The following is an 8479-nucleotide window of genomic DNA, read 5'->3' as shown; positions in this document are numbered from 1 at the left end:
CCCATGGTAACCATAAAGAAAATATCTACAGAAGATACATGAAAGAAAATGTGACAGGAATCAAAGCATGACAACACACATAAAAGAATATGTGACAGGAATCAAAGCATGTCAGCACACACACACACACACACACACACACACACACACACAAAAGTCAATGAAACACATGTCTTTCATAGCAAGTATTTGTTGAAATGCTTTGGAAAAGTGAAATGTAGAGGCATTTTTCCAGCATAAATTGATTGCTTTAAGACCTTAAGAGGATTTTTAGATACACACCAAAATTGAGAGGAAGGTACAGAAATTTCCCATATACCGCTTGTTCCCACAAATGTACAGCCTCCCCCATTATCAACATCACCCCCACCCAGAGCAGTACATTTGTTACAATTAAGGAACCTACACTGACACATCATCACCCACAGTTCATACTTTACATTGAGGTTCAATCTTGGTATTGTACTTGCTACAAATATACAAATGTGTTTATTTACATAATACAAACGTATAGTAACATGTGTGCATAAGAGTATTTTCACTCCCTAAAAATCATATTCATCACTCTGACCCCAACCCCTAGCAACCATTGATCTTCTTGTCTCTGTAGTTTTGCCTTTTCAGAATGTGGCACAGTTGGAATTATACAGTAGGCAGCCTTTTCAGATTGGCATATTTTACTTAGTAATAAACATTTAAGTTTCCTCTATGTCTTTTCACGGCTTGATAGGTCATTTCTTTTTAGCACTGAATTATATTCCATTGTCTGTACCACAGTTTATTTATCCATTCAGCTCCTGAAGGACATTTTGGTTGCAGCCAACTTTTGGCAATTATGAACAAAGCTGTTATAAGCATCCGTATGTGGATTTTTGTGTGGAAAGAAGTTTCCAGCTCTTTGGGGTAAATACCAAGAAGCATGATGGTTGGATCATATGCTATGAATATGTTTTGTTTTGTAAGAAACTGCCAAGCTGTCTTTCAAAGGGTACTGCTTTGCATTCCCACCAGCAATGTATGAGTGTTGTTGTTACGCCACATGCTCTCCAGCATTTGGTGTTATCAGTGTTTTGAATTTTAACCATTCTAAGAGATTTGTAGTTGTATTTCATTGTTGTTTTAATTTGCATTTCCCTGATGACATATGGAGCATTTTTTCACAGATGCTTATTTAGCATCTGTTTACCATTTTTGGTGAGATGTCCTTAAGATCATCGGCCACTTAAATTGATTTTAAGATATATCCAATCTTTTCATTAAAAAATTTTTTTAGTGGAAATGTAAAATTCTAAACATGAATGCCTTTTTGCCATTAAATATAATATTAGCCAATTGGATGTACTTTATGGCTATTTTAAATGCATTCTAATATAGTTAGTAGAAAGATACTTACATATTTTAATTTTTATTAATTTTGAAAATATCTACTTTCAGCTACAAAAATTATTATAGTTCACAATTAAACAATATAGTTTTAGGTGCTAAAAATATGAATGTTGTACATAAGCCTGAGGATTTTGGAATTTTGTGCACCTTAATGTATGAATTATATGATGATATTTTGGCCAGGTTTCTTCTGGCAGTTAAAAGCATGTTATTAGAAAGAAAGAGGGAGGTGGGGAGTAAAAGTAGATTTTGTATTTCTCTTTGTTGCTAAAATATAAAGAGCTAACAAGTATTTTATGAAAGTATATAAATAATAGGATATCTGATATCCAATGTGCCTTAATATAGATTGTCTACAAAAGAGAATAGCTTGCTGGTGAGTGAAAGTATAGTTTTTAAATATGTCATAATAAATTGTTAATAGGCAATATTAATTTCTCTTAGTAACTTACATAGAATTGGTCATTTTAATTCATAGTAACTATAGCATTTGCTATCTAATCAATATTTAAACTTTATTTTAACATAAATGATGTTTGGTGATCTAATCTAGCTTTGTCTCTATTTGAAAAATACTGAATAACTTGAATAACAGATTTTTCCTCTTAATAGTGGTGCATTCATACTTTCTAGAAAGTGAAAAAGAAAAGTAAAATTATTTGGAAGATTCAGATGCTGTTTTGAGAAAAAAAAATTACTTCCTGGATATTAGGTAGTTCATTAGGTAAGTATGTTGCCCTCAAAGTGAAATCTCATGTATGAGAGGAAGTCATTTATTGCAGGCTACTACTACCTTTAACTTTGGGAGGATGGGCAATACTTATGTATCTTTACTCTGTAGAAAGGGTTTACATTGTCTTATTTCAGGTCCTGCCTGAGCAACTCATGTCTGTGGTTTCCATTATTCATTATGCCAGAATCAATGTGGCATGGGTGTCATTAGTAGCAAATGAAATGTGAGCTCTATATGTATCACTGTTGAATATTTTTAATTGTTCACTACTTTAGTATGACCCATGATTTTCCAAATGATAGTCCCTTTTTTATGCAAAAATGTGCCCTTTCTTCATTAGTAATACATCTTAAAGTTCTACCTTCATGACATGTAAATACATATAGATCTTTCCCTTTTAAAAATGTCAAATTGAAGTATATTGTATAACATACATCTAGTTAAATGTATAGCTCAATGAACTGTTTAGAAAGTGAACCTTATGTAGCCATTATTCAAATCAAGTTATAGAACTACCTCATATTCCAGAAAATTTTCTTATGTTCCTCTCAGGCATTACCTCTCTCTCTCTGTCCCAAAGTCACTACTCTGCTGGCTTCCACTTCCATGGTTTAATTTGGCCAGTTTAAATTTATATAAATAAGACCACCCAGAGTGCATTCTTTTCTCTGGCTTCTGTCACTCAGCATTATGTCTGCGACTTGTCCATGTTGTTGCACATATGTACAATGAAATTTGATATGTTTACCGCTTTTTGGCTATTTTGAATAATGCTGTATTTACCTGTCTTGTGTGCATGAATATCATTTTGGGGGTGATGCATAAGGGTAGAATTGCTAACATCATAAGGATGTATATATATTCAGCTCTGTCCAGCTTTAATAGATACTGCCAGATAGTTTTCTAAAATGGTTTTACACGTGTATGAGTAGTAAAAGAGAATTCTGGTTCTATATCAGCCCACCACCACTTTGTGTGGTCAAACTGTTTATCCAATATTAAATGTGTAGTAGTATCTTATTGTACTTTGTATTTGTGCCCCTATGACTCATGATTTTGACTACACCTTGATTTTATCAATGATCACTTAGATAAATGTATTCTCATAAATGAAATGCTTGTTCAAATCTTTTGCATATTTTAAAATTTTCCTGCCACTTCCCCATTAATTTGGGGGATTTTTCATATATTATGAATTTGAGTACTTTGCCAGATCAATATATTATAAATATCTTCATCTAGTTTTGTGTCTTCTAAAATTATTAGAATGGAGAAAGAACTGAGGGTATTAGATTATCTGCATCAGTGTTTTTCAAAATTAATTACACATTAGAGACCCATGGAAAGCTTTAAAACCCCTAATGTCCATGCTATACCCAAATGAATTCAGAATTTCTTTGGAACCTAGTAAGTGGTATATTTTAATTGGTGTAGAGAGCATTTAGGCAGAGAAAATCAGTAAAGGAAGGACAATAGGGAACACATTTGGTGCATATTAATTTGAGCTAGACTGTAGGCTTCACAGAATACAGGAATGGTGAGTCTTACTGGAAGTAAAGCTGTACCTTATAGAATTTTGAGTCCAGAATAAAGATTTAGATTAAGAATCAACAAATAGTGGGGTATAACAAGTTTTTTGAGGAAATTAATGTGATTTGTCAACACATCAGGAGAATTAAAGTGGCAGTGGGGTAGGGCTAGATTGGAAGTGGGGGAAGCAAGAGCATAATTTTAAACCAATACCTGTGGTCTGGCTTCTGTAACTGCTATTCATCAGAAACTACATGGTGAATTTTATGTGTATGGGATTTTACAGGCAAGAGGATATAAAGCTATCATATTTTGAGAGGAATCTGAAACTCTCCAGAAGCTAAAGATAACTAGATTAGAGAAGGAAATTAGTTAATGGTTATTACACTTTGCTACTCAAGAGTTACTGAACATCCAAACCCTGTTTGTGGTAGTTGACGTGGAAAAGAGATGACTGATGGTAAAGATATTTGTGGGTGGACTAAGGTGTTGTTAGAGGGCGGGTAGAGGTGTGTGTGTGGGGGGGGGAGCGTGTAGAGAGAGAATGAAAGAGAGACAGAAAGAGAGAGGGAGAGGTGGTGGCTGACGAGAGAAAAAGGGAGAGAGAGGAGTGGGGAAAGGATATAAAAATATAACTTGAACTAAAAGGGGAGAGAATGAAAAGAATGGACATGTGGTTAAGAGGAAAATGATCAAGATGAATGAGGTATGGAAAAGGTATTAATTTAAGCATTTAAACCTCGACTTTGACAATTAGATATATAGAAATAAATTTCTAAATTAGATACATAGAAATAAATGTCTATTTTTTTTTTTAAGTTAAGAGAAAGAAAAGTCAATCATCAATCCAGGCTCTTTATGTTTTTCCCATAAGCATTCAATGGGTATGGGTATGACAGGGAGAAGACCAATTTTCATCCTAGTCATTTGTTCTTTTCTAATAAAAATACATCCTTTTATTTTCTACTTGGTTGTCTACATGCTAAATAAATTTTAAAATATGTATTGAGGGGTGCCTGGGTGGCTCAGTCAGTTAAGTGTCCGTCTTTGGCTCAGGTCATGATCTCACAGTTGGTGAGTTTGAGTCTCACATCGGGCTCTGTGCTGACAGCTCAGAGCCTGGAACCTGCTTCAAATTCTGTGTCTCCTTCTCTCTCTGCCCCTCCCCTGCTCATGCCCTCTGTCTGTCTGTCTGTCTGTCTCTCTCTCTCTCTCTCTCTCTGTTACACACACACACACACACACAAATAAACATTAAAAATTGTTTAAAAATAAAAAAATATGTATTGAAAACAGAATAATATTCTTTAACCGTATATTTCAAACAAATAATCATTCTAAATGATGAAAACATGTACTTAGAAGTTGCTATTTAGACACAACTGTTGAAAGAACTTAAGAATTCATTATAGGGGCGCCTGGGTGGCTCAGTCGGTTAAGTGTCCGACTTCAGCTCAGGTCACGATCTCGCGCTCCGTGAGTTCGAGCCCCGCGTCGGGCTCTGGGCTGATGGCTCGGAGCCTGGAGCCTGCTTCTGATTCTGTGTCTCCCTCTCTCTCTCTGCCCCTTCCCCATTCATGCTCTGTCTCTCTCTGTCTCAAAAATAAATAAACGGTAAAAAAATTAAAAAAAAAAAAAAAAAAAAAAAGAATTCATTATAATCATGAAGGGATAAATTTTTAAAACTCCAGTTTTCTAACGTAAAAGTAGGAAAGAATTATTACACAAGGATCTGACAGATGAGCTAAATCTTATCACTGCTTCACAGATAAGGCTAGGGTGAATGAAACACTAAGTGGTTAATGAGAAAAAAATTGGCGGAGTCCTACATTCAACCATATAACATATGTGTAGGGTCAGACTGATGACATTAAGTGCCATTGGGTTAAATAAGAAAACAGTGAGAGAAATTGTAGGTTTAGTTTTTGGCAGAGTAGGTTCATAGGGGAAAAGCACATTCAATTTATACCAATAAAATAAATTGAGGGTTGCTTAAGAGTAGTCTCTGCAAATGGTTATCATTTCAAACAGAGTGAGTCATCATAGAGTCTATCTGTGCTATCATTATCTTGCCACTTGATAGATTGATTTCTACAGCTCCAGTAAGCTCATCAGCTTTTCATGATAAAATTAAATTTTGCCCTCAACATTTAGCAATCTGATAACCTCCATAGAGCTAAATATATTAAGTAGCAGCTTAGTTTTCTTTTTTTCTCTACTCCACCCCCCCCCTTTTTTTTTTACTTGTTATACCTTCAGAAATTGGTTAGGCATTATTAAAATCAATGGAGTTGGTAAATTCTAATCTGTCTCCTATTGTTGGTTATTTTTTTTCTAGCAGATCTCAGTAACCTAGAAGCAAACTCAAGGATGATAGATACCTGTTGGGATTTTGGCAGAGGTATGGGAGGAAAAGCCAAGGACTGCAAGGAAAGATACTGATGAGATTATTTGAAATAATAGGTAATGGAATCTGAGCTAGACGGAGGGGGTAATCAAGTAGGATGAGGCCACCAAGCAGGAAAAATTTAGAGGGCATAGCCATCTCAGATATGTTATAGAACACTGAGTGGGAATGATTCAAGCAAGAGAATGAAAATCTGGTATTTATACTTAGAGTGGAATGTCTTTTAAAGAGGAGATGCTCAATAAATATTCCTTCTGTTGCCTTTTATTTCCTCCTCATTCTAAGGATAAAGAGAATTTGATGTGTGATATTATCTAACTTCTTTGATTTATAAAAATAGAAAATTTTATTCTTTGAAATGATTCCCGATGTTAAACAAAAATAGAGATGCAATGACTATTGGATGTTAGGAAAGGAGTATAAAAAAAAGGAAGCTACTTTTAAATGACTAAGAAATATTATTTTTACTTTACTATTCATTTTAAAGTCTCCTTTACTGTAACAATTATAGTGTTCACATCTTTTGCAAGGTACTGATTAGTCACAGTTGGAATTAGAACATATGAAGTACTAAACTACTCTAAAAGAAATTATATCACGCTATTAGCCATTTTCAAATTCCATGTATATTAAATAACCTAAGGTGTTAAATTATAGATATTCAAATTACCTTTGTTACCTTTTTATGGAAAACTTGCTTAAAGATAGTATAAAAATCTACATAATATACAAGTGAATAAAAACATGTGTTACAGTAAATCAACTATGATGCCAACTCTTACTGTTTGACAAATTCTCTTTTGGAAGCTTTCATTATAAAAGTAATAATAAGAGTCTAATCTATAATTATAACTGCTTTTACATGACAAGATAAAAACATTTAAATGCAAACATTAATTTGTGATGAATTATATTGCCTGATAGGATGCAGTGAAACCTTTGTCCAAATCTATAGGGAGTTTGTTAAAAATGACTTCAGCTTACTTTTGGTGTCTTTATTTCCCCTTACCTACTCATCATGAGGTTGCTCTCATTTTAATAAAGGAGAGGGAGGGGCAAATATTAAACCAATAGATGTGAAGAGAGATTTGCTTTACCATTTTATGTCTATTGTTGAAAAGTACATCAAATTTATACATGAGTTTTGGTGGATATAAAAAGATTGAAATTTGTGGCAAAGCAAAATGTGCTCAAACTTAGATGGGGTGAGTGAAATTAAAGCCTATAGAAATATAGGATTCTTAGTAATTACTATGCTTTTTGACCTTCAGCTTTGCTTATAAAATAAATAAATGGCTCCTACCCTCAAGAAGCTTACCATTTAGAAGAATAGACAAGCAAATGTGTGTACAACAAGTAAAATGATGTTCAAGATATATGATTGACTGGGTGAGGAAGCAGCAAAAGGAAGACAATACTTCACTGGAAACTAGGTGGGCAAGCTGGATTTAATCTGTTTGGTTTGATATATTTATACAAATACAGATTGACAATTGTACAATCTGACAAATACAATTTGTCAATACAGATTGACAAATAAAGATTGTCAAAATCTTAACGAGTACCGTGACTTGTAATTCTTCAGTAACCACCACAAAACCTCATTCTTTGAGGATGTGATTTCTGATGCTGAATATGTATTGGTCCCTTGTCAGGATATAATGACTCTTCACAGAGCTGTAATCATGGACTAACTATTTTCCCTTATTTATTGATTAACAAGATTTTTTTTTTTACAAGTGATACTGTTACTAACTAAATAGATTTCCGACGATGTAAATGGTTGTGTATTCCCAGAAAAAATAATGAAAAAACCTATTGCAGCTGCAATCTACTTATCTTCCTAAAGAAACCCATGCATGACAACGTTAGTTTAAGATTAAGACTATCAATGTGTGATTTAATACAAATATCTCAGGAATTTTAGTGATTTTAGGAGTCTATTATTATCTTTGAAAAGAACATGATGACTCTATGAAAAGACAAAAAAAGCACCTTGATTTAGTAAACATGTTCTGGGACAGCTTCTAGGTTGTGCGGTACTGCTGGGTGATGAGCTTGATAAAGAAGCTGGTTTGTGTTGGGAGTACAATCTATACCACTGGCAGTATGGATTGGAGAAGCTAGAGATCTGGAGAGGAACTGGATGCATGTTGGGTTGCACAGAGCAGCATTTTTTTTTTTTTTTTGAATTTAATGTGGGAGCTATTCAACATTGAAAAGTTGTAGTTTAAAATATTTTTAAGCCAAGAAATGAGCTTCAATAAATTCTTTAAGATTTGATTGAAAAATCAAGCATATCTATCTATATCTATATCTATATCTATATCTATATCTATATATCTATATCTATCTCTCTTTTCATCAGAAGACTGAAACTTGAACTTACAGAAGTACACTTAAATATGCAAGGATTCATAGAA

The 8479-nt window shown here is 33.7% G+C and overlaps 1 long non-coding RNA gene across 1 annotated transcript; it reads left to right on the top strand.

The window, feature by feature from the left end:
• The first annotated feature begins 2020 nt into the window (after nucleotides 1–2020).
• LOC122208207 lies at nucleotides 2021–7585 on the top strand. The gene is made up of 3 exons (XR_006197151.1): nucleotides 2021–2110; nucleotides 5988–6112; nucleotides 7328–7585. It is a non-coding gene; the product is annotated as an uncharacterized LOC122208207 (long non-coding RNA).
• Nucleotides 7586–8479: the final 894 nt, after the last annotated feature.

The sequence above is a fragment of the Panthera leo genome, chromosome A2 (genome assembly GCF_018350215.1).
Source record: "Panthera leo isolate Ple1 chromosome A2, P.leo_Ple1_pat1.1, whole genome shotgun sequence".
Classification (NCBI taxonomy): Eukaryota; Metazoa; Chordata; class Mammalia; order Carnivora; family Felidae; genus Panthera; species Panthera leo.
The sequence above is the reverse complement of the archived record's forward strand: the minus strand, read 5'-3'. Positions and strand labels throughout refer to the sequence as shown.